Source organism: Elgaria multicarinata, chromosome 2, assembly GCF_023053635.1.
Source record: "Elgaria multicarinata webbii isolate HBS135686 ecotype San Diego chromosome 2, rElgMul1.1.pri, whole genome shotgun sequence".
Classification (NCBI taxonomy): domain Eukaryota; kingdom Metazoa; phylum Chordata; class Lepidosauria; order Squamata; family Anguidae; genus Elgaria; species Elgaria multicarinata.
Window position 1 is genome coordinate 23,402,309 of NC_086172.1, and position 27,558 is coordinate 23,429,866.

General features: G+C 42.6%; 1 protein-coding gene across 1 annotated transcript in view; it reads right to left on the reverse strand.

Moving 5' to 3' along the window:
* PARD3B (par-3 family cell polarity regulator beta) overlaps nt 1-27,558 on the reverse strand; it is a 542,042-nt gene that overhangs the window by 53,752 nt on the left and 460,732 nt on the right. The window lies entirely within an intron of this gene.

The window sequence follows — 27,558 nt, forward strand, 5'->3', positions numbered from 1 at the left end:
TTCTGCTCCTAGCATCTCACAGGGGGAAAGGGGGAAACTGATGAAGGCAACTGTTCTCTAAAGTGTATAGTAAGGTTTCCTACAGAGGCATGGTGAGGAACAAGCTGCTCTTGGCCAGTATCCACTGTGCTACCTGTCCACCAGCGGTGCCCACAGCCGCTTCCGTTCCAAGAGTGGTCAGCTCCGTTGATGCCTTTGTGCAAGTGGTGCCCACTGCTCGTGGAACAGAGATTTAGCACTTTGGGGGCAAGCATCTAAACAAGCAATGCTCTTTTCTGAAATGGGGCCGGCCAGCAATGCTCCCTTATGCAAGTTCCGCCAGCCTGCCCTGTACCAGAAACGAGTGTTCCTGCTAATTTCGGAGCTTGCCCAAAGAAGCTAAATCTTTGTTCCATGAGTGGTTGGCACTGCTTACGGAAGAGAATCAGCAGGGTTGGCTGCTCATAGGTGGTCCCTGTTGGATACTACTCCTTGCAATATGCCTTGGTAGGGCTGTAGGCCTATATAGGTTCAGCCAAGAGAGCACCATAATCTGCTCCCTGTCCCTGAATTAAAGGAGATGGTTGGGAGTTAATGAGTGAATGAATTTTATTTACGGTCACAAGACCAGCAAAGGAGTTAATGAGGAAACCCTCACTTTTTGGCAACAAAATACTGTTTCCCCTCCCTTTGACACACTAAAGCTGAAATCCTATGCATGTCTACTGAGAAGCAAGTCTATTGAGTTCAATGGGACTTACTCCCTGGTAAGTGTATTTATGATCACAGCCTGAAACTGAAATTCTATACACAGTTACTAGGGAACAAGCTCTGTGGAACTGGCTGACCAAGTAAGCACGGATAGGATCGAAATGCATAGAAAAGATTCTATTTTGGTCTCATTATCTAGGAAGGCTCAGTATATTAAAGTGTGAGATGATGCGGATTAATGGTATCCTAAAAACAATGCAAAGGACGGGGATAGTTATAGAGAAGAAGTGGGAAAAATTAACTGGAGTACATAGACCGAACGTGTTTTTTTGTTTTTTACAAAGTTGGTAGTGCACACGCTGGTAACTTCGAGGCTCAACTTCTGCAATGCGCTCTACATAGGGCTACCTGTGTGCCTAGTCTGGAAACTTCAACTAGTTCAAAATATGGCAGCCAGGCTGGTCACCAGTACACCTAGGGGTGACCACATCACACCAGTTTTAAAATCTCTTCACTGGCTGCAGATTAGTTTCCGGGCGAAGTATAAAGTGTTGGTTATTATCTTTAAAGCCCTACATGGTTTGGGTCCGGGCTACCTGTAGGATCGCCTTCTCCCACACACTCAGGTCCTCTGGGAAGAATTTCCTTCAGCCAGCCAAAACTAGGCTGACTGGTATTACCCAGAGGACCTTTTCCTGTGCTGCTCCCAGACTGTGGAATAGCCTGCTGGAGGAGATTCGTCAACTTAACAGTCTTTTAGCATTTAAGAAAGCTATAAAGACTGATCTCTTCCGGCAGGCCTATCCAGTGGAATTTTAGGATGCTTTTAGGAAGTTTTAACAATGTATACTGTGTTTTGATTAATATTTTATATATTTTATACTTGTTCTTGTTCCCTGCCTCGATCAGGATGGAGAGGCGGGTTAGAAATAAATTTATTATTATTATTGTTAACATAAAACAGGTAATAGAAATAATAGTAAAATTACAGAATATGGAAAATGAAATCACGATTCTGTGGAACTCATTGACTCTAGTAATAACCCCAAACTAAGAGCTAGATAGAATCTACATAAAGCCACATTGGAAACAACAGCATAAACCTGCAGCAGTGTTTAGGCTTAGATGGCACAACAGCACAAGTTGCTGGGTGTAGAACTGCCGGACAAGGCATCTCTGAACACATACTCAGCCCAGGAATTTGTTTTCAGTACCAGAACTGGAGCTTTCACAAAAATCCTCTCAAGCACAAATCCACTCCTATTTCATCCCAAGTTTTCTTGTTTTCAGCAAACTAATTTAAGAAGAAAAAAGGCTTTTTGTTGTCACAATGGCTAAATCATTTGGAGTGTGGAGTTTGCAAATCACCCAGAGATCTATCCAAAGATTCCAATCTACCTTTGACCTGCCCCTGGCACAAAAGATGGGAGTTTGGCAAGGTGATATACCAACTATGCCCTTATCTGGACAGAGATAGCCTAGCTACAGTTATCCATGCTCTGATAACCTCTCGTTTGGATTACTGCAATGTGTTCGTTATATGTGGGGCTGCGTTTGAAAACGGTCCGGAACTGGCCAGTGAGACCACATCACGCCAGTCCTTGTACAACTTCATTGGCTGCCAGTCCAGGTCTGGGCCCGATTCAAAGTGCTGGTACTAATGTTCAAAACCCTAAACGGCTTGGGGCCAGGTTAATTGAAGGAATGCCTCCTCCCATATGTACCTGCCTGGACCTTAAGATCATCCACAGGGGTCCTTCTCCGTGAGCCCCTGCCAAAGAAAGTGAGGCAGGTGGCTACTAGGAGGAGGGCTTTCTCTGCTGTGGCACACCGGCTGTGTAATGAGACATTCACCTGGCACCTACACTGTATTCCTTCCGCCGCCAGCTGAAGACCTTTTTATTTTCTCAGTATTTTAATGCCTAATTTAAATTAAATTTAAACTTTGCTGTTTTAATTCCGTATTTTAACCTATATCAACTTCTGCTGTGTGGTTTTATCCTGGTTGTATATTGTATTTTGCAATTGTATTTTTAGACTGTTGGTTGTTTTATTATGCTTTTCATGGTTTTAATTTTTGTGAACCGCCCAGAGAGCTTCGGCTATTGGGCGATATAAAAATGAAATAAATAAATAAATAAATGAAAGCCTTTGTTTCAAGTGGAATAAACCCATTTCTAACTGTAACATCTTGGAATCTCTGATTGCAAACTGAATATTCTGCTGCAGTACACAACTACGTTTTTTGCACTAGTTTCTCAAAAACAGTAAAGAGTGACCACAGATGGGAGGCGAATACTGTGGTAGCTGTGAGCCTCTCATGCTAGTGTGGTGTAGTGGCTAAAGTGTTGGACTGGGAGTTGGGAGATCCGGGTTCTAGTCCCCACTCGGCCATGGACACCCACTGGGTGACTTTGGGCCAGTCACAAACTCTCAGGCCAACCCACCTCACAGGGTTGTTGTTGTTGTGAGGATAAAGTGGACAGGAGGAGGATTATGTACACCACCCTGGGTTCCTTGGAGGAAAAAAGGCTGGATATAAATGCAATAATAAATAAATAAATAGTGCCAGGCCAACTTGTCTTCTACATGATTAATACTATTATTGCTATTTTGATTATCTGTTCAGCCCACCCACCATTTTCGTCAGCAGCCTGTTTTCTCACTTTGGCACTGAAATTATTTTCCAGTAAAAATGGCCACTACGAGGGGAAAAGTTGCAGTGATGCCTCATGGCATAACCACCACCACCACAAGAAGAATGCTGCTGCTGTTACAATGGGGAGAAGTGGTGAATGGACAAATCATTCTTGCCATGGCGTTGAGTCTATGAGCATCATCATGAGAGAGAGGCAAGGCAGTGAGGTGTGGGTGTGCACATTACATAATTCAATCCAAGGGAAATGGAGTGCAATAAAGAGAGGGAGAGGGAAAGAGGGAGAACAAGAGAGAGAGATGTGCAGGTGTAAATGTAAGGTATGGCCCTGTCAAATGTGATAACTGTATGGTGCTTTAGCTGAGGCCTGTAATAAGAGCAGGTGATAGTCTAGCTGCAAATAATCTCTCACAGCCTGACAATTCTCTGGATGAGATCTGCCCAGGAAAATACACACACCATACAAATGTATGAGAAAAAGGACCTGAAGGCTAGGCGGGAAATGCTGCATATCAACTGAAGGTGAGTGCGGGAGTACTACTGGCACACCATCCACACAGCAGCAAAGGCAGCGAGATCTGACCACTGCATACAGCATAACCCAGATCATAGAGGTCTACTCTACATTTTGACATGTCAGCTCTATGGCATTTGGCTTCATTTCATTTCAAATCTTTGGCACATTTAACTTTCTCTGGACTAAGCCGACAAGGATCACGCTGCTTGGAAAAAGGAGGTCAACAGTTAAGGCTTGTTGTGCCAAAATTGTGGGAGGATGACCATGCTGCTGAACAATTTGCTGGTGCTGTTTGCTTCGACAGCTCCACACACCGATCAAGGAGGGCGAGTGGATGGTGGTACCTAAATTCAGTTCTCAACACTGACAGCACCAGCCACTTAACTGGCAGACATGTACACAACCCCAACCTAGCAAGGCAGGCCACATATACAACCCCAGGAGCCAATGTAGGATTTGTCATTTTTGCGTGCACACAAGATGCACATCTAAAAAAGGGAAATTGCCCCTAACCTCCAGGGAAATTGTCCTGGCTGGCTGAGATGGAAATAATGTTTATGTAGCATTTACTTGGGGTAATTGCTTCATGTCTTTGTATTATTTCAACTGCATGAGTCAAGCTTACCTATGGTAAAATAGCTCTAGGAAGTCTTCACAAGTTCTCTTGCAGCTAACAAAACCCATAACCCAAAGGTAAAAACCAATGTACATCTCCCTTGCCTCCAGCACTTAAAAGTGCTTTGATTTTCTGAGTGGGCCCAGTCTCTATTTCATCTCCCAACTTTTCTCCCCTCTGGATAACCCCCTGCTTGTGCTGGGTGGTCCCCAAGTTTAAAGGGCTGAAAAATAAAGGGATCTTTCACCCCCATTTAGTGTTGATGCTGAATGAAGCAGTGCCCCATATTAACTCAAGGCTTCTATTTAGCAATACATCTAGGAAGAAGGAGAATATGAAAGCTGCAATTTGTAGGAAAGAAGTAGACTGGAGGGTCTCAGCGACCAGTCCTGACGGCTGCAAAATTTTGCAAAGGCCTTCTGAAGAGCACATCTCCCAAGAGCGAACTGAAATCAAGACTGTCGTAAACGGGAAAGCCATTTCATCTAGATTGGGACCGTATGCAGAGAAAGGCGACGAAAATGCCACCAACGTCAATGGGATTTAAGTATCTCAATTGCGCACAGGACCGCGGTCATAATAGTTTGCTCCCTTTAATGATAAGCATCGCTTACTAGCTCTATGGATGTTACAGGCTTTGTGCTCATCTCAGAAATTACCAGCTGCTCTTTTGTGTGTCACCTTCCCACCAGTGAAAGGTGACATTAGCAACTCTTAGGTGTTACTGTTTGCCTTACTTCCAGTATCTCCCCTACCTTTGTCAGGCACAATAAGGATGCCCTTTCAAGTGAAGTTTCGCTGGGTTCTGCCGCCCATCCTCATTGTGCTAAGGGCTTTGGCCTCAGAAGGCTTCCTGACCTCCCTTCTTTGGTACTCTTTCTCCCCCTCCTCCCCCCTTGCAACCCCCTCCACATTTTTGATCAAGTGCTGAAAAGAAAAGGCATGAAAAGAGCAAGTGGAACCATGTGGAATTTTCTCTTTGACATCCTCTGTGAGTTCCCCCACCCCCATTTGAAACATTTGGGGAAGAGGGATGCAAGCAGGCAAAAACCAAAATCTTCTATTTCTTGCGCTGCCCACCCAAAGCTACATAACCACCCCCCAAGTCCACTTGCATCATATGAATTCCAGCCAATTGCCTAGTAATGAGGCTTACTGCAAAGGCAACAGACTTCTTGATTTAAAATGCTATTTCCTTCTTTGCATCACGGAAGCGGACAGACCGAATTGATGCTTTCCCCCTATCTTTAGATTCCATGACACACTATTTACTAAATCCTTCAAGATTTGTCCATTTGCTTTTTTTATTTAATCAAAAAGGTGCAAATTAAAATTTAAAACATTCTTGTGTTCATAAAAAAAGAGAAGAAAGAAAACAGTGCTGGTGTTTTCTTTACACAGAGGAGGGGGAGTATTTTTGCTTTCCTAGTTCTTATGATCAAAGTTGAAACAGTGATTTTGCATTATTATAACACTCGTCATTTCTGCCTCTAATTTGGATGGTTTTTAATAAAGCTCCATTGATTCCACTGAATGAAATCCCTCTTGGCAAATGCAGAACACACACACTGATTACTAAATATGCAGCAATTATCATATTCAGCAGCACACTTTAATATCTTATTTATAGACGTATCTGTCTATAATTTGCTTTAATTAAGTTGCATTGATTTTAATGACAGGAGCCATCTCTTGAAGATGGAGCTAGGGTTATGTGATCCCATCAATAACGATGTGCCATTGTTTGATGACACACTTTTCATATTCCTCTGTTGCATAGAATAACTTCTCCTTTATTTTTTAAGGTGTGAAAAAGAGACACCTTTTATTGGAATTGTTGTCAGTGAAGGAAGACGCAAGCTTTCAAGTTACACAAAACCAGTCCTGCATGTTTAATCAAGAAATGAATCAACTAATGCTTTAGTTGATTAAGTTGGCATGTGACAAATCTGTCCTTTCCCTGTCCTTCTACAACATATCTATCTCGGAGGCTTCTAGCAATTGCATAGAAACACCTATACATTGTGTCCCTCTCCGGATGCCTCTGGCGTGTGCATCTTTTGCTATGGCACCTTGCTTGGCTATCATGTTTTACCTTGTATTCATGGCCCTTCTACATTTGGACAATCAAACATTTTCATCTTCATCCCCTTTGGAATGATTTATCCCAAACCGGATGCTTCCCAGCTCCTGTCGGCTTTCTGTAGAGTCTATCCTGAGATGACAATATTCTACTGCTTCTCTCCATTCCACCAGTTTCTGTAATGCCCATTATGTCTAGGTTCTTCTTTAAAACCAAGCACTCTAACTTTGGGCTGTTTAACCCATGAATAACCATAGTGTCTGGGTTCACATGTCTCGGAGCATCCTATGATCAGGCTAGTCAGAGGTTGTGTATTCAAAATAACATGACCCGGCAAATGTTTTGAGTAGCAGTGATCCAAACCAATCACATGCTACCTTTGAGGGACACGACCAATGAGGGCACAGGAGCAAAGTAAAGACTTCTGCTTCACTAGTCCTGTATCCTCATTGGCTGGATTGCCCCAAAGGCAGTATCTGATTGGTTCAGATTGCTGCTTCTCTCTCTCTCTCTCTCTCTCTCTCTCTCTCTCTCTCTCTCTCTCTCTCTCTCTCTCTCTCTCTCTCTCCTCCCTGTATTTTTCAAAATAGTGTGCCATGGGGCCTGCCCTTGCACTTTCTTTTGCCAGCATGGGGCTGGCTAGGCGAGGATGAGGAGGATGAGAAACTACTGCCATTGTTGCCACCAGATAAATTTTAAAAAAGTAGGGAGGACTGGTTGGGTGCAAGATAGGGGGAGAGAACTGGCTGCTGGTGGGAAGCAGTGGTGGTGGAAGTGGCACCGGGCAGAGGGGGCAGCCCCCCCCCCCCGGAAAACCAAATGAAACTTCAACTAGTTCAAAATATGGCAGCCAGGTTGGTCACCAGTACACCTAGGGGTGACCATATTACACCAATTTTAAAATCACTTCACTGGCTGCCAATTAGTTTCCTGGTGATGTATAAAGTGTTGGTTATTACCTTTAAAGCCCTACATTAGTGGTTCCCAATTGGTGGTCCGTGGACCCCAGGGGCCCACGGCACCATTCACATATTCACCATTCATTTCTGGAGTCCGCTGATGACAAATTCCTATCAGAAGTAAAATATAACATCACTGAGCACCTGCGACTAGCTTCAGAGATTACTTCCCTGCACCTAATCCTGAAAACTCATGGATAAGGAATCCTTTTGAATGTGGTGATGTACAACTAACAAGTCTATCTGCGGAAGAGCAAGATGCACTTGTTGACTTGACTTGTGATGATGGTTCAATGAAACCATTTTTCAAAGAATATAGACTGGACCAATTCTGGGTGAAGGTTTTTCTTGATTATAAGAAGTTAGGTGAAAAAGCTTTGAAACATCTAGTTCTCTTTTGTTCCACATATCTTTGTGAACAAACAGCGTGGTAATATCACAAATATCACAAATTTTATGTTCTGTTTTTTAGTATACCTAAAACCCGTTGCTTATTAGGGCCTACCCCTTATTTTCTCCAAAAAATTGCTTCGCACAGGTAACTAACATAGAGGTAACAATTTTTTCAAAAGTAGGGGGTCCATGGCTTGGCATTTGAAAAATAAGGTGTCCACAGTACTTAGCTAATTGGGAACCACTGCCCTACATGGTTTGGGTCCAGGTTACCTGTGGGATCGCCTTCTCCTGCACAATCCGCTCCGCACGCTCAGGTCCTCTGGGAAGAATTTACTTCAGTCAGTGAAAACTAGGCTGACAACCATTAATTACCCAGAGGACCTTCTCTTCTGCTGCTCCCACACCGTGGAATGGCCTGCCGGGAGAGATTCGCCAACTTAACAGTCTTTCTGAATTTAAAAAAGCTATAAAGACTGATCTCTTGCAGCAGGCCTACCCAGTTGAATTTTAAAATGTCTGAATGTTATTTTAATAATGTATTAGTTTTATATGTTTTTAATCAGTTTTATATATTTTATAGTATTTTTATATTTGATGTTGTTCCCCGCCTCGATCCAGAGGTAGAGGCGGGAAATAAATAAATAAATAAAATTATTATTATTATTATTATTATTATTATTATTATTATTATTTGTAGTTGATTAAATTCTTTTTCACAGCCTGAGATTAGCCTTACTGACATGCTAGCCTACTTGGCATATACAAGAAAGCTCTGTAAAAAAGCTTATCCTTCTCTGTAAGTGCAAACTGCAAGTCTGAATTGTCTACGTGTTCAGGCTAAGGGTTAGTAATATGGTGGCAGTGAATACCACTAAGTAGCAACAGGGAGTGTCTTACACCTGTCCTTCCTCATAGGGAGTTTGGGAGTGAGAGTCCCATTGTTGCAAGGGGCGGCGTTGCAATTGGCAGGGCTACGAATTCTTGAATATTTTTTGTCTATTTGGATTTCATTGTGATAACTAATAATGAATGAACAGGGCAACATTTTATACGGCCTCTTTCCATCAAAGGGTCCTAGTCTGGGTTTAATAATTTTAAACTGACATTTCCTTCAATATATAAAAAAGGCACTAATACTGAGGTTTTGGTAATATGCAAACATATTTAAATGTAATTTGTCTATTAAAGGGTAGGTGATTAATCAACTAAAAATTATTTAACCATCTGACAACCCTATACAAAACTGTTCACTGGGCACAATGGAAAAGCAGCTAGTTAGCGACAGCTCATAAAAGCAAATATTTTTAGTCGCTTCAAATAGATAAAAGGCCTAATCACAAAAATGTTCTTTACTTCGATCATGCATTAAAATACACTAACAGAAAGTTTCAGAATGCTGTCATGACTCGAGATGTCATGGTACAATCAGCCTTGTTTTGCGCAGTTTGATCCTAACCCTGTTTACTCAAATGTAAGTCCTACAGTTCAGTGGGACTTACTCCCAGGTAACTGTGTAAAACGTTGGAGCATTAAGATCTTAGTTTTTGTAAGCCAAGGCTACACAAGATGTTTTGTGATTGTGAATCGGCAGTGACAACTGGTATCCAGCAGAAACCATGCCTATTTTATCTTCTCATTTACTTCTCATTTTATCTCACCATTACATGCTAGTCAAACATAAAAAATAGTCTTTTAGAATGTAACACCCTTGGAAATATCCCCCACCCCCATACTAAACTCAAACTGTGAAAAATAGCCAAGAGTCTTGTGAAATCTTATAGGTGAAGAGATTTATTGTGGCATCCGCTTTTGTGGATGAGAACCCACTTCCATCAGTGTTATTCTTTGTCACAATGTATAGTCACATGGGTACAGAGAGGGGAAAAAAAACCCTTGTAAATAGTGGGGCAAAACCACAATTAAATATAAGAGGCAGTAGTAGATACATTGGCCTTTTCAGAATCAACTGGCCCCACATTTCATGGCTTTTTGACCCCACTGTTTACAATTCTCTTCTCCCAAAGCTTATGCTACAATAAATCTGTTATTCTTTAAGGGGTCATAACATTTTTTGTTGTTTCTCCCTCTGAAAACCCAAACTACATATATCTCAATGAAAGGTTTACCAGTGAGCAGTGCCTGCACTGTAATAGTGGGAAAACTCAATTACCCCAAACCAGACACCTTGCGGGAGCGGGTGGCAATGTGAACACAAAGCTATGAGCAAAGCGGGGGGAAACCCACCCCACAACTGAATTCAACACACTGGGGAAAATGTCATGTGCGTGTCTCCAATGAGCATGCAACTCTCTGCTTGGCACTAGGGCAGCCCTTAATTGTGCAGAACTCTCTCTCTCTCTCTCTCTCTCTCTCTCTCTCTCTCTCTCTCTCTCTCTCTCTGTGTGTGTGTGTGTGTGTGTGTGTGTGTGTGTGTGTGTGTGCACAGTGAAGCCACTCGATTGGACCTCATTTATGCAAGCCCAAGGAAATCGCAGCAGATCTGCTCCGTTATAGCTGTCAAACAGCCAGTCTCTAAAAGGGAATTGTAAGTACCATATTTCTTCGATTCTAAGACACACTTCCCCTCCCCATATAAACATCTCTAAAAATGGGATGCATCTTAGAATCGCGGGTGCGTTTATTATTTCTTAGAATCAAAGCTTTTTTTCTGTTGGTGGTACTGAAATTAGTGTGCGGCTTACAATCAATAGCATCTTAGAATTGAAGAAATACAGTAGTATCACATTGTGCCTCCCAAGGACCAGATCTCTTTCCCCCCTGCCCCTCCCACCATCAAGGCAGCTAAAGTAAAAACACAAACAACAGCTCAGTTGGCAGTTCTATCCTTCACCCCAAGCTAGGGGTGGGCAAATCAAAGGTAATTGGGGGCAGTTAGCGTATGTTGGTCTGTTAGCTTATTTTACAAATCTCTAACAGAGGATACCGAGAAGAAAATAGCCCAGAAATATAAATTTCTTTGCCCTCTGTTCTTGCATTACAAAACAAAGTGAACTCAACAGAACACCACAACCTACACACTTACCATGGTCATGCTGGCTTGGACAGATTAGAGGTGTTAGGTCCTCATTTTGTCACGGCCCAGACAACACACACACACACACAGGCAGGCAGAAAGAGTCAGATGAGAGCTCAGAAGTCAAACTCTACCGGCCTATACCACTAGTTTTTCAAATGTGTCCATCAGGGATTTTTAATATGACCATGAAGACAGTGGCCAGATCTACACCGAGCAGGATATAGCACTATGAAAGCGGTATGAAAGCGGTATATAAGAGGCAGGAGCCACACCAAGCAGGATATAGCACTATGAAGGCGGCATGAAAGCGGTATATGGCATGTGTCAATGGGCCCCAACAGTTGTCAGTGCACTTCAATGCCACTATAAAGCAGTAGTGTGGCTCCTGCCTCTTATATACTGCTTTCATACCGCTTTCATAGTGCGATATCCTGCTTGGTAAAGATCTGGCCAGTGTCAATGTTTTGCTTTATAGACATCTATGGGACAGCACAGTGCTGTGGCGGTGTGCGTGTTCTCACCAAGTATGCTCAGGGGCTGGAGTGGAAGAATTGCCCATATCAGCAAAAGAAAGGCTTACAAGTAGAGAGGTATGATCAAAGGGCAGAAATACCAAAGAACAAACAAGGGGAGTTCGGCAGAGATGAATCAAGGGGCTAGACTGGCAGGGAATAAGGAAAAGGAAAAGGAAAGAATGTGGGGTTGAGGGGAGAGAGAGAAATTGGAAAAGGAGGGCTTGTTTTATCAAGAAGTTGAGGGGAACGGCAAGAGGATGTAGAGTATATAAGAAAAGGGGGTCATGTCGGAGTTTGCTACCATCCTGAGCTAGTGGTGTTCCAATTGTTTCCCCAACATGAAGAGGAGGAGGAGGAGAATGGTTCTTCTGGGTGTTGGATGTTTTACTACATTGGACTTTTTTTAAAAAAAAAAACTTTCCCTCTTGATGTAAGGGAGAAAAGCCCAATAAAGCCCACACTTGTGCATGATTAGACAGAAAAAAGGCGTACACCAGCCATCATGATCGTAATCCTTTTATGGTTTCCAAAGCATTCTGTAAAGCTTTTTAAAGAGGCGATGGATCTGAACTGTTTTTCTAAATCACTGCATTTTAGAATATATCATCATAACTGTGAAAGCATTATCCATTCTAAAAATGCAAGGGCACGATCTCAAAGAAGGAAAAAACCCACCTCCTCTAAGCTGTTTTTACTGGTGCATTTTCAGTTCCTGGTCATCATTTTTCACTCACTGATTACGGTTATGTGTTGATTAATAGTTATGTTCATGTCACTAGAAAGCACTTCCCATGGGTCAGGAAAACATCCTTGAATCAAGTAACTAGATAGAATAATCACACCATCCTTCCTGTTCTCCATAAAAGACCGATAACAGACTTGAGCATTAAAGTTACTGGTGACCTTGGTGTCTCTAGTTAGCAGTTCCGAACACTTTTACTAAAAAGCAAAGCCAGACAATTAAATATCCCTTTAATCGTCCCATCTCTCACATTTTGAAAAAGAAAGTGAAAGAAATATAAAAAAGTGGTGCTTAGATATATTTAAATTTCAGTTCTTCTTTCTACCAGAAACCAGCAGGAAGCTTCTAAGGCAACAGTATGCCAACTTTATTACCCCAATATTTTAGCATTTCTCGCTAATGCAATAGTTAGGCTTTGGAACAAAACACTGCTTAATAAAGTAAGCAAAATGCAGATGGGAATTTCTGGCAAGGAAACTAAGAGCCAAAGCCTGTGCCTAGAATGGTATCAGTTCTGTTACTTAAAACTAGAAGAGTAAACTCAGAGTTAGGTGTACCACACTTTAGAAAATATAGAGACTAGTGTACAATGCTATACAGACTTACCTGCGAATAAGACCCATTCAATTCAGTGGGGCTTACTTCTGGGTAGACATGTAAAAGATTGCATTGTAACAAATTATACAGCAAACCCTGATGCAAATGCATCCAAAACGACCCTGAAAATGCCTAAAGACCGAGCATATTAGCGACTCTGTTTTCTGAACCTCAAACTCAAAAAAGCCTCTCATTCAAGACCTTAAGGGCTGCCTCTGTGTTTTTTGTCTATTACAAATGAGATCATTGCCTCCTCTGTGCCCTTCTCCCTGGGTGGTTTTCCTTCTCATTAATCCAATAATTTGTTTTTGTTAATTTGACCCCTTAATTGTCCTAAATGCACACCAGATTGGTGAGCCCCTCAGACTTGCAACCCAACCCTGAGATAAACTAGAAAAGCAAACAGCAGACACCTTCAACTTAATGCTAAAAGTACTTCTATTTCAAACAAGGAGACAGGGTCCCTTTTCTATGGATCACATTCGGAATATTTCAGAATCTTAGCTGTGAAACACAGAAAAAACTTGAACCTCTTTCTGGACATCCAGTGAGAAGGAATCACTTGGAATGATCAATTTTCTGTTTATTTCTTTGATCTGGATGGGCATAATTTATTTAATACCACCATGACAATCTGCTCCTTTGGCTCATACGTAATATTAAAACCAACTTTTGGCATTTCCTGTTATTGACAGTAAACCCCTTTTGTACCTCCAATCTTGAACTCTCCTCTCCTCCCTCTTCTGCTATTAGTTTACTACACAGTTTAGCCAGATAACTACTGCTTTCAAATTACAAACTGCTCCTCTTTCAAGTCAGCTCATTGTCTTAACATTTGGAATTCTTATCTGTACCTTCCAAGCTCTTATAAAGCATTTCTTCCCATCACATTCACTTAAAGTATGTTGAGATCCCAACATTCAACACTACTTCTCAAAGGCTAATTTTGCAGTCCAAGCCATGTGAAAGCTCTTTAGAAAAGTCAGCAGTGAAGTCAAAATTGAGGGAACGTATGAGAGGAGGTGGACCAAAATATCCCAGTTCATTAATTGGTAATAGCCAGCTAAAGCCTTTATTCTATTTTTAATAGCTAGCTAGTATGATTCCACTGTACTGAAATACATGACTACACGCTGTTGTGAGAATATGTGCATACACCTATATACACGTGTGTACTTGTCACAGCTGAGCATAGGACAACATCACAGATCAAGTGGCGAAAATAGACAGCGAAAGTATTCTTATAGCCACTTATGCATACAGAGGAGGCAAGAGTCTCTCATTGTCTATAGCAATCCTCCTTCGCTAGAGGCTCTCATTGAGTAGCCTAGAGGCAATCCATTCTTCATGCTTGTATTATTATATTAAAAACATTTAGTTACTCTACAAATCAGAATACAGACGGGCAAAACTAGTGGTTTTTAAAACGGCAACCCCAAACACCCATAGTGAATAAAACAGTCAATATTTTTTGTTCTTAAGTTTTAACCCTGCATACTTTTCTTCTAATCTAATAACACACCAGAATAGTATTAATGGAATTTTAATGGCTGAAGTAGTGAATCCCCCTTAATCTTTTTAAAAATAGATAGGATAGAATAACCAAGAAATGGCCCTCTTCTTCTCTTCTTTCTCTCCGTCCCACTTTAAATAATTATGGCAAAAAAACCTCTCCAAATTTCACCTTCAGTGCATCAACAAAACACACCACCAAAATCCAACAATTCTCCACTAACATTTATCAAAGCCAGCAGCAGCAGAGGATTTTGAGAATAGCTATGTTCCATATGCCACACCAGCCGGCTTTTTTTGGGGGGGGGGGAATCTTATTGGTCCCAGCTTTCCAAATGATACAGATATTGTTTCCTAAAGCCTGCAGTCCCAAACGATTGGGTGGCAGCCTTCCCTTCCTTGCAGATACCAATTTAGCAGTTGGTATAGTGTGATCTGGTACTATCTGTCATTTCTTTGGTACCAGATGGATGCCAGATGGGCAATGTTGGGCAACGCCTTTTTCTGAGCTCCAGTTCTAAAAAAAATCACCACATACAGGGTCAAGTCTTGTCAGCTGGTCGTCTCAAATGGCACTTCAAAGCAAGTCAATTGTTGGGGGGACACACCGCAACATCTGTTCCTTACTCCTATTGACCCTAAAATATAATATGATGGGTAGCCATGCTCTCTCTTAACCAGAAGTTAATATACAGCTGCCATATATGTATGTGTGTGTGTGTGTGTATGTATGTATGTATGTATTCCGGCCCCTACACTTTACCTAATAAACAGGCCCATACGCCACTCTTCAGTCACCACTGTCAATTCAGAATACTTTTTTCTCCCTGTGACAGAACAACAAAAATAGAGATCCGGAGACTGAGATGGGCAGCTTTCAAATTCAATCTTTTCTTTGTGGCAAAATGGAGCTACAACAAAACAAAACAGAACTTTTCGAAAGGTTCTAGGAAAACTTGAGTCTGGACACTCTGCATGAGTGGACCAGGAGGAAGAAAGTAGAAGAAGTGGTTTGCTGTAGATATTTGCTTTTTATTTAGACTTTCAGGAGCTGACCTATCTTTCAAACTGGAGTTGAAATATAGAAACGGTCATTTAATGGTCCTGAATGAAGCTTGAGGCTGCTAATTCAAGCATGATTTTACAAGTTGTTTTCCCCCCTTTTTTATGTATAAAAGAAAAAGTTTAAGGGTGTTGAGTTAAATTGTCCTTAAATTTAGAAGGGTGTCTGCAGGAAAATACAGCTGACATCAAAGCCTGCTCTCCACTCTGTAATTTGCTTCATGGAGAAGTTATGATAAACAGGTTATGTGGTTCCCTAAGGTTACCATGGAAACTCTTTCTTTTCAGGCCAACATTTCCAAAGGTACAATTTGCATTAAAATGACAGAACTTGATTTTTTTTTTTTTTTTTGGTAAGACTCAAGAGGGGTCATGCTACTACATATTATAGCTATTATTTCAAAACTCATGAACATAACATTCAAGAGAAAGATCTATTAATCCACGTAAACGTCTTAGCGACCGAGTTGTTTAATTGCCATCTTGTCAGGTATTTCCCTGACAAATTATCAGAGAAAATTAAACTTCACGCTAATTTGTTAGTTGTATCTAACAACTACTTTTTGTTCTGTTGCTTTGTGCAAGTTTTTCACACCATGTGCAGGTTTATGATTTTGGATGGCAGCAGGACAGGAATGGAAAATACAGCCTCATCTCTCTCTCTCTCTCTCTCTCTCTCTCTCTCAAAGAGCTTCACATTTCTGAATAAAAAAGTTTCAAAAATCCTTTTTAAATTGGATAGAGTAAACAAGAAAAGCTCCTCCACTTCTGTTATTTCTCTCCATCCCTCTTTAAATAGCACAAAAGCATTACGTAATCATTGTAAATATAAACAGGTATGATGCCTACACTGTGTTGTATACATGCATATTTATTGCATATATTTTAAACAGTTTAATAGATTATCGAATGCAATGTGTTCTTAAACACTAACACAGCTTCTCTTGATCTAGCTAATGGGCACAGTAGTTCCAAGTAGTAGTTCCACAGTAGTTCCAAGCAGTAGTTCCACAGTAGTTCCATTAATTTCAGTAGACGAAGATGATCAATGTGCACATTTCTTTGCACATGTAGGCATGCTCCCTTCCAATGAAATGAATGTGGCAGATCGCATGTAAGACTTGTTGGTGTGCACTGCAGCAATTGGTCAGACAGAAAACCAACAGTGAAAAACAATTCATCTATGATCCAGATGACTAAGGACATATTTACATCTCTCTCAACAAGCTAGCAAAATACACCGAAGATACATGTTCAGTTCCATTTTCCCTGCAATAAGCAACACATTTCCATGGGAAATGCATCCGACTATAATTTTTGCTAGTTCCAACATAACTGCATTTTCCTCAGTATCATCAATTATTTGCTTATAGGTCACAGAAAGGCATATGCAGGTATGTCTTTCTTTCAGTGGCATCATAGGTGTTGAAGCTTTATGGATGTATAAATAACCATTCTTGAACATGCATATTATGCTAGCAAGAATAGAGCCTGTTTGGTGTGAAAAGGCTAAAATGGTTTGGCTTTCACACATGCATGTTCTGCTTGTTGTAATATAGACAGTTTGGCACAAAAATGTTACAGTGTTGCATGAATGTAGCATGGTCTTGCTTGCAAAGGCTGAAATATTGCAAAACAAAATGCAGGATATCATATGAAGTTCATTCAAATAAGAATAGGCAGATACACTGAAAGCATGACAGGTTTTGGAATGTTTGCCAGAACTTGAATTAAGACTCAAAAGTCACAGAACTGCAACATTCAAGCTGAATTTCATTTGTAGCAACAGCATCTAGAACAATGTGTGAGCAAACTCCAGGAAGAGGCATCTTAGCCTATGATAAACCCTTTCTAGTAGTGCCAGGGCGAAAAACTGAAAGCACTGCAGGTGCAGAACTAAGCTCGCTGTAGACAGTTACAACTCAAAGAATCATAGAATAGTAGAGTTAGAAGGGGCCTTAAGGCCATCCAGTCCAACTCCCACCATAGCAGTTGGGATCTTTGGAAGGATAACATCTTGAAAGGAATTGGGAGGTAAAGGGTGGATCTGCTGACAGTAGCAGTGCCATAAATGTAGTCATCGGAGTCAGGAGCCTGCACAGTAGGCTCCTGTACTACTCCTACATCAGAGTAGTACAGCCTGCACAGAGCGAGTGGCTGGAAGCTTGGTGTATGAGGTCATTAGACAATACGCATCGGTGTGTCTGAGGGTAATGTGAGTACTCAATGTCTCTGTGGTCATATCAGGGGGAAAAGGTTCATCTCTAGCTGTATACCAAGAAGACAGATTGGTCCTTATAATAATATGGTGGATGGCATACATTGGATTGGTGAGAGCCACCACGTGTATACTAGATCCTTGCCCTTCCTGGCTTATAAAAGCTGCCAGAGGGAGACTGGCTGAGTGGGTAAGCGGAGTGGTCAATGCCTCCCTTCGCCAAGGAAGGGTCCCAGCCTGTTTGAAGGAGGCAGTGGTAAGACCCACACTGAAAAAGCCCTCCTTGGCCCCCACTGTATTGGATAACTACCGGCCAGTCTCCAACATCCCATTTTTGGGCAAGGTATTGGAGCGTGTGGTGGCCTCCCAACTCCAGGGATTCCTGGATGAGACAGATTATCTAGATCCATTTCAATCTGGCTTCAGGCCTGGTTATGGGACAGAAACAGCTTTGGTCGCCTTGGTGGATGATCTTTGCCGGGAACTGGACAGGGGGAGTGTGTCCCTGCTGGTTCTGCTGGACCTCTCAGCGGCGTTCGATACCATCGACCATGGTATCCTTCTGGGCCGCCTTGCTGGGATGGGTCTTGGAGGCACTGATTTACAGTGGCTCCATTCCTTCCTGGATGGATGGACCCAGAAGGTGGTACTGGGGGACTCCTGTTCGACTCCTTGGCCATTGGCCTGTGGAGTCCCTCAGGGCTCTGTTTTGTCTCCCATGCTATTTAACATATACATGAAACCGTTGGGAGAGGTTATCCGGAGTTGTGGGGTGCGGTGCCACCAGTACGCTGATGACACCCAGCTCTACTACTCCTTTCCACCCAATTCCAAGGAAGCGGTTTCTGTGCTAAACCGCTGTTTGTTGGCAGTAATGGATTGGATGAGGGCGACAAATTGAAGCTTAATCCAGATAAGACAGAGGTGCTCCTGGTCAGTCGAAAGGCAGATCAGGGAATAGGGATTCAGCTTGTGTTGGATGGGGTTACATTCCCCCTGAAGACGCAGGTCTGCAGCTTGGGTGTACTTCTGGATTCAGCCCTGAGCCTGGATACCCAGGTTTCGGCGGTGGCCAGGAGTGCGTTTGCACAGTTAAAGCTAGTGCACCAGCTGCGCCCGTTCCTAGAGATGTCTGATCTCACCACGGTGATACGTGCCTTAATTACATCCCATTTGGATGACTGTAACGCGCTCTACGTGGGGCTGCCTTTGAAGAGTGTTCGGAAACTCCAGCTGGTTCAAAGAGCTGCAGCCAGATTGTTGACCGGGGCTGGTTACAGGGAGCATACAATTCCCCTGTTAAAACAGCTCCACTGGCTTCCAGTCTGTTTCCGGGCACAATTCAAAGTGCTGGTTATGACCTATAAAGCTCTATATGGTTCGGGTCCAGGTTATTTGAAAGAACGTATTCTCCCTTATGAGCCTGCCCGTGCTTTGAGATCTTCTGGAGAGGCCCTTCTTTTAGTCCCACCTTCTTCACAGACACACTTGGTGGGAACATGGGAGAGGGCCTTCTCGATGGCTGCTCCGGTGCTCTGGAACTCTCTTCCTGGGAAGCTAGGCTGGCTCCCTCCTTGATGGGCTTAGCAGGCTAAAACTTTTTTGTTCAAGCAGGCCTTTGGAGAATAATCCAGCCCTCCATCTATGTTAATGTTTTATAATTTTGTTGTGTATTTTTTAATTGTTTATGGTTTTGTTTCCCTCCCCCCCATGCATATTTTAAACTTTGTAAGGCCGCCTTGAGGCCCAGCATTGGGCAAAAGGCAGGATACAAATAAATATAATAATAATAATAATAATAATAATAATAATAATAATAATAATGATGTCAATGGTTATTCCAGGAAAGATTCCAAAGATGGTGAAGAAACCCCCCAGGGGAGATAGGAGGGTAGGCTTCCCTGTGCCAAGAGGAATGATCCTGGTGGTGGGAACGATATCTCAGAGCTGAAGAAGAGGGAGAGTGGCATTGATGTGAGGGCTGTTGGCACCACACCTGAGGAGGAGACTTGTCTTGGATTTCACCTTCTGAAACTGATCCCATGCACTTCACTTCATCAGAACTTCGAGAAGCAAGAGGCAATTGAAGCTTCTCCAGAATCAGTTTAGGTGACCTCAGAAGGTGTGGCAGGGAGGTTGACACTGCATCATGAAGTGGGACAGCTGGGCCTGCAATGCACACTGTGAGTCCTCAATGGCTTCAGTTTGGTGGTTCTTCTTCTTCTTCTTCTTCTTCTTCTTCTTCTTCTTCTTCTTCTTCTTCTTCCTCTTCTTCTTCTTCTATTCTGTTCTGGTGATAGTGGCTGAAGAGCACTTGGAGTCTGACTTGGCTGAGCCAGAGTCAGCAGATTGTAGAGCCCCACCTTTGAACCCGAGGCTAACACAACACCAGATATGGATTGGAGCGCTAGTTCCAGGAGTAAACTCTGAGGCACGGCCAACACCCATGCCATTTTAGGATCTCGTTTGCCAAAAGGAGCCTAGTTTGAGGCTGTCTCCATTGGGCAGTCAGGCAGAGACATCAACAATCACACCATTGGCTCTGGTCTGGTGCATATAGCTGAGGAGGCAACATGAAGTGGTTGGTTCTGCGCCACTGAATTCATGGCTTTTAAGGGCTGCTTCCACTGCCAGGCATGAAGATGAGGTGTCCACTTCCTTTGCACCTGTTTGGTTAATATTTGGCATTGACTGCATGAGTCAACCAAATGGCCTCCTCTGAGGCAGAGCAGGCAGAGGGAATTGCTGTCAGAAGTATTTTCCCACCACATTTCTTGAAGAGGGTCTTGGAGACCATAGGCCCTCAGGGTGGCTGACTAGAAGAAACAACGAGACTTCAAACAAATAGAAGAAAAACAACTGAAAAACAAAGAAAGAGAAAACTTTGCCCAGGTAGCCAATGGGCCAAAAGCTGAGAGGGGGAAATTATGAGACATGGAGAATGTTACAAAATGTTGCAAAACATTGCTATTGTTGACAGAAAGGAACTGAGCGGGAAAGTGGGAACATGCCTAGGAGCATGTACGGGGTGGGGGGGACTCCCGCCAAAACTCTGCTGAGCTCTAGAACGTTCCAAACATTACTCTGTCCAAATGTATGAGTTACAGAGACCATGGAGAAGTAGTAACGCTAACAAGGATGCAGAGCTGCCAAACTTTCTCTCTGCGTAGTCAAAACAAATGAAAAATTCAATATGGGTAAAGCCATCTACCTTGCTACCTTGCTAAGATGATACATTAAATATGTCTGTAGAGCCTATGCTAAATATGGCTAATATGCCCTTGACACAATGGCATATAAATATAAGCTTAACACCACAAGCCATCCTTTTTAAATGAGGCTGTATTGTTGAAGTGCATGTACTCATGACTCTAATATAGTCTCTCTCTCTCCAGCTGGAAAAATGCCTAAGCATAGAGAAGTGTTATGCATGGTTTTTTTTTTAATATATATAAATCCAATTTATTCAAGAACAGAGGCACATCGAAAAAGAATTTTAAAATTAGAAATACAAACAAAATGGAATTATCTGAGAACCTGAGCTGTTGCTTTTAACAGAAAGCCTTTGTTGGACGAAACACTTTTTAATTAAAATAACTTTTCCACCATTAAAAAAGGTGTGATACCCCCTATGATCCTTCCTTTATTTCTCTATAAACCAAAGGATTCCGACCAAGGGGGTCTCTCTTTCTCTCTAGTCTAGAGAATGCTGCTCACTGATTCTGTGACTCACCAACACTTTTTGGCCCCACAGCAACCAGCCCGGCACCTTCTCTCCACCGTTATCTTTCACAGCTGCCACCATTTAAGACCAAACCCTACCTCAGGTTCTCCAAGAACCCACTCCAGTTTATAAAACAGAAATAACCTTGAATTAACAATACGAAAGGTTATGCAGTTACGAAGCTTGAGGTTTCAGTTGTTGTAATGCTTGTTTGTTTCATACAGTTTCATTTGCAATCCTGCCTACTCTACGCACCTGACTACACTCTCTCTTCCCCTTCACTGTTTCCCCCCAAATAATAAAACATGTTGTTCTTACAGTCATGCTAGACTCTACACAAACCAAACCCCAAACTCCTCTCTGACAAATCCCAAAGTCTTCTGACTATCTCTTCACACACAACACTTAATTGCTTCCTTCCCTAATTCCTCCCACTAGCTGCCAGCTGCCAATACAAACCTTTGTACCACCAGCCAATCAGCATTCACCTCACACATTCTACTCACGCATTCCCAACAACCGCTTACCATCCAAGGTCCACCACTTGCATTCTAAACAGCAATAAACAGTAAATCGTTGCAAATACTTAAATCATAACATTGGCAACCAACAGTAAAACATCGCACACACGTTTGTAAATTTTCGCTAACTACTAAAGCTGTGGGCAGAAAACTGCAAAAAGAAACGAAGAGGCTCAGTTCAGACAACACGTTAGTCGACACAGTGTGAAAACTCCACTCAACAGTTGAGTTTTTAGGGGGTGCTCCCCACACATGTTCTAACTCCACCATTGTGTGACTGTGGGCTACTGTGGAGTTGAGTAAAATCCATCATGACATTTGATTGACAGTTCTTCCACCCTCTCTCCTCCCCCAGTCCTCCCGATGGTATCCCATCAGCCACTGCTGCAAAAACACAATCCCAGCAGCTCTCCTAGAACAGCACTCTCTCCTTTCGCCACTCTTGCCAGGGAACTCTGCAGCCAGTGGGAAAAGTCAACTCAATGCAATGGAAAACTCCCAACGGTTGTGTACACAACGGTTGTGCAGGAACTCTCCTCTGCACAGCGTGGATATTCTGCGTGGAGTGTTTTCCCAAAAAACCTTCACCATTGCATGGAGTTTTCCCACCAAACACATTTCTCAACGGTGAAATAAAAACTCCACCGTGGAGTTCTAAAACCACCATTGAGAAACGTGTTGTCTAAACTGAGCCAGAAAGAAAGAAAGAAAGAAAGAAAGAAAGAAAGAAAGAAAGAAAGAAAGAAAGATGCTGGGGGTTTTTTCTGGAAGAAGTGGTAACTTTCTGTAATGCCAGGGGTTGATTTAGCAAATGAAGTTTTCTTCTGTCCTATTTTGTTCTGTACTTTAATGCATTCTTATTAGATTAGCATCTGCACTACAGACCTTGAAGTGGGAACTAATAAAGTTATCCACACAATCGCTAGGTGTCTGAGCCACTGACTTTATTTTTCATTTAAAATAATTATAACAGTGCCACTTGTTTGTTAAAAAGCCTTTTTATATTCACAGATAATTGCTTTATACAACACCCAGCAATGCATTCTAATTTTCACATCTTTGCTGAGAAATTGGGGCCGGGGGGGGGGGGGAGGTACGGGGACTTCAAACTCTTTCGGGTTTGCAACAACTTGACAACAATGTAGCCACCACACTTTAAAGCTTTGTAGTTAAGAACAGAAGCAGCTATGATGTAGATTAACAAGGCAATGGCAGAACACCTTTAGAGGTAATATATTTTATCAGCTTTGGGACTATTACCAATGAAAAATTATGGCCTGACCTATTCCAGGGAGTCAGGAAAAGATACATGGTAAACTTTAAAGATGAAAAAGAGAAGAAGAAAAGACTGATCCAGTCCTTGGCACCTACTGTGTTGCTGGTGTTGTTTGTTCTGTAGCCCTTCATCTTAAGTTTAACTTAAAACCATCAGTCTACTGTGGACTTCATACAACACAATCTGTACCATCAGCTCAGACTGAGGATTGTGGCAACCCCAGGACAGAATGCAGCTTGTATCCAGTGCCTACAAAAACAATCAGGACTCTTCTCCCAACTTCTTGCCACTTAGGCCTTCACACAACTCAGCTGGGTTTGGACAGAGAGGAAGTGGCCTCTATTACCTCCTGGTCACCTGCCAGCTTTAACTTGACTACCTATCAAATGGCACTCTGGCCTCCTGTCAATTGCCTGTCATCTACAAAACATCATCCCCCTTAAAAATACATCTATAGTCATTTGCCACCATGAGAAATTTTGGGCCTGTGCCCTCACAAAGCTTTTTTATTTTTAGAGTGAACCTGCAGCCCATTCTAAATGCCCTATTGGCATCGCTTAAAAGTCACTACTTGACTGTCTTCTATCCATCTCCTGATGCTTCTGCATTAGGGAAACCAGTGCAGATGGTTTCAATGCAGGTCCCATTGCAGTGGCCAATTATCTTTATCTATCTTCACCAAAATAGATGGTGAGATCGTCTCTTTTTGTGCTTGCATAACTATGAGACAAAGACTGGGCTGGAAGAAGAGGATCATGGGAAGTTTCCTGGCTTTCATGGCAGACAGGAGAAATGAGGAAAGGAAACTAGGCCCAGTTACTCCTGTAAGAAACATGCCAACAAAATGGAACTAGTAAGCATTAAAGTTAGCATGAGAGAGATTTCACCATGAACTAGTTTTACATTAAAATCTGCACACCAGGGGTAGGGAACCTTTTTCAGACTGAGGGACAAATTCAATTTCAGAGAAGCTCTCAGGGCCTGCATTCCAGTGGTGGGTGGAGTCAAAGTCAAAATGGGTGGGACCAAAAACACCAGCACGTTTTAACCTGAAGCTCTTGCTGTGAGAAAAAACTTGGCAAAAGCAGGAAAACCACCAGACAAACAGCTGTTGGGTAAAAAAGAAAAGCAGTTGTGGCCATATGGAGAACCCTGGAGGGCTGGATTGGGACCACAGGAGGACCAAATCTGATCCACAGGCTTGTAGTTCTCCACTTGTGCTGTAGAGGAATCCTGGCTCTCAATCGTAATTCTACATCTAATGTCTTGGCATTTATTCATGTTACTTTCTTAGCCAGTAGCCTGTGCTGGCTTTCATCTACATCAGCCCACATTAGCAAATCACCATGTACTGAATTTAGCTACACTGTACCCAGATGGTGTTTTTTGTTTTGTTTTTAAGAATGGTATATTTGCCACAGCCTGCCAATCTGGGCTAAACTCAGCAGATCTGTCACTGGTTTAGCACAAGCACACATGGCTGCAAGTCGACATGGACCCTCTTCTCCCTTATAGCTGCCTTAACCTTTGGACGAAGGGGGAAGGATTTAGAAAGAGCATGTTTTTCTTTTCTGACTTCAGAAAAGTGGGAGCTCATTTCTAAAGTTACCAAGAAAGAATCTTACTGCCATTCAGGGGGTGGGGTGGGTGAGGAGGTGTCAGAATTTTGTCAGTCTTTTAAGAAGAATCCCACTTTATCTTGCCAATGTAGTTAGGCGTCAGAAAAAATATATATTTTATCCTTTGGCATGTGCTAGATTTCAGGAGCAGAGCTGTCATTTGGGTGTATATTTCAAATAGGAGAGTGAAGGTTCAAACAGAGAAATATTAGGTCTGGTTAATTCTCAGGAAGGCCTAATGTTAAAAGACCTTTCACTATTGTTGGGATTCATGCTCTCTTCCATATGCCTGGTCAATTTCAAACTTGGAGGATGTAGAAATGTATATTTCAACCACCTTCACATAGGATGAACTTTGGGAATGGCGACAGCAGATATCTAAAGAGCTGTGGAACTTGGTCTGCAAATACAGAGAAACATCTTGGGGACTCATCCAATCATGCCAACATACCAGTCAACGAACAGCCTGAGGCTACGGCCAATGAAGTGGTACCCAAGCACCACGGACAGGCCTTGAAGGCTCTGTAGCCAGACCTGACTCCATCGGAGTGCTTATGCAGCCGTTACCACCACTGTGCGACTGGCCCTTGCTGTAGTAGTGTCAGTATATGAAACTCAATGGGCCTAGTTTGGTCCCTTTTTTGGCCAGTGGCTCCATTCTGAAAAGTGAAAAGGGAGGGGCAGGACACATGATGAAGCTTGCAGTAAGCAGTAAAAGGCTTGATTAATCTGGGGGTACAATTTGCAGAGTGAAGGAAAGAGTGAGGAAGTCATATCTTAATAGTTATTAGTAAATGTTGGATTCCAATTGGCCTACCTGATATTTGTTTTTTAAAAGCGGCTGCTGGGAGGGGGGGGGCTGCTCAGGATCAGGACTGTGGCTTACGGGCAGCCGTAACCCTCTCTGCTGTAATCCCAATGAATCCCCCCCCTTCTCAAAGCTGCAATTTACCATGGGAAGCTGCTATTAACAGAAAGAGCAATTCCCTTCCCATGGCAAATAGCTGTTGTGTTCATTGGATCATGGCACAGGGATAGGCGTTCCTTCCTGGTCCTGATTCAGATTGTCCCACACCCCATAGTTGCTATTAAACGAATCAAACAGATGCACTAAATGTTATCATGTACTTAATGCCATGTCTGCTTTGGTCCTAAGATTACCATTACACATCTATGCCATGTTGGGCTTTCCATTTCCTTAAGCAGAATGTTTCAGGAAGAGTCATCATGTGGCCCCTTGTGTCAAGGGTATTCAGGGCCACTTCCAGAGTTTGGATGGCCATTGGCAACAGATTCTCTTGTGGTCCCTCCCTCTCCCAAAGGGAGTGGGCAAGGGAACAAGCAGCAACAGCAAGTTCATAGAATCATAGAATAGCAGAGTTGGAAGGGGCCTACAAGGCCATCGAGTCCAACCCCCTGCTCGATGCAGGAATCCACCCTAAAGCATCCCTGACAGATGGTTAACTGCGAGGATGGTTATCTGGGAGGATGGTTATCTGGGAGGATGAGTGCAAGAGGGCCCACACCTTCCTGTGGGTCCAGAGAGACTGATCTTCAGTTGGTAGCTGGGGCTGTGGTCACTCCTCAGCAGCTGGTCAGAAGTCAGTGACAGAGGGCTCCCCGAAGGCACAGGAGCCTTGGCAGCTGCCTAGTGATGCCCAACCCCTTAATGCTGGGTGTGTTGTTGGTTTTGGTAGCATCAGTTTGGTTAAAAATATGCAAGCAGAGACCAAGAGAGGTGGGCGGGCGAAGAGTTAGACACTCAGTTCTATTTAAGGCAGCATTTGTTTTCTCAAGACATCCAGCCTGTTTCATGCAAGCAGCTGGAAAAATGCTGCCTTTGTTTCTCTTTCTTTAGCCAGATTCAAGCAGTTTCGTTTATTTCTACCCACTGTCTCCTGCCAAGTCTTCCTTCAGGATGAACACGGATCTCAGATCTCCTCTCCAGGAAAGTAGGTGTGACCTGCACACTCCTGGCTTTAGGAACATCAATTGCCTGTTCAGTGCTCATTAAGCATGTGCTATCCAGATACACGAGGAGAAAAATTCTGGTCTTTCCTTTTCTTCCAGACAAGAATAGCACGTCCCATGGGGTGGTTTTGGTTTTCGGGCAAAGCTGGTCATAAAGTATCTTCATTAAAGGTAAGCTGCTATGGAACATTTCAGAATTTGAGATTTCAGTATTACTTTTCTTTAAAAGGCGTTAAGAGGGGGAGGAATAAGAACAGTACAATTGACTTTACCAGCCAGAGGGCTTTCAGCACTTGAATTCATAGGGCGGTTCTGCACCGGGTTCCCGTATAACATTAAGTTGTCATTTCTCCCATTGCACGAGAAGACAGGAATGCCATTACTCTCTCCGACCTGGAATGTCGCTTTTTAAAAACCATGATCCAATACAAACGCTTGTGGTTTTGGGGAGCCTAACCAACTCTAAACTCAACATCCTGAAGCTGGAATTAATTGCTCATTAAATGCACAAAGAACTCCTTTCTCAGTCCAAAGTAAGCACAGAACCTTTTGACACGTTATGGAAAAATAATGCAGTTCTCAGGCTTCTTATTCTCAGTTTGACTTTTTTGGGGGTCTGGATCCATGCCAGAGGCACAATAAACTCCTTGGCCTTTAACACAAACTAGCATGATTCTTCTCCTTTTCTGTAATGTTAATTGGGAACTGACAAAACTTAGTGTGTTACAAAAGTGTTTGTCAAAACTTGTTGACAGGCTATATATTCAGGCCAAACTACCCAGGTTTGAAACTGGGAATGGCTGAGAGTAGATCAAATAACAAAACATGTGATTATTATTTTTAAAAA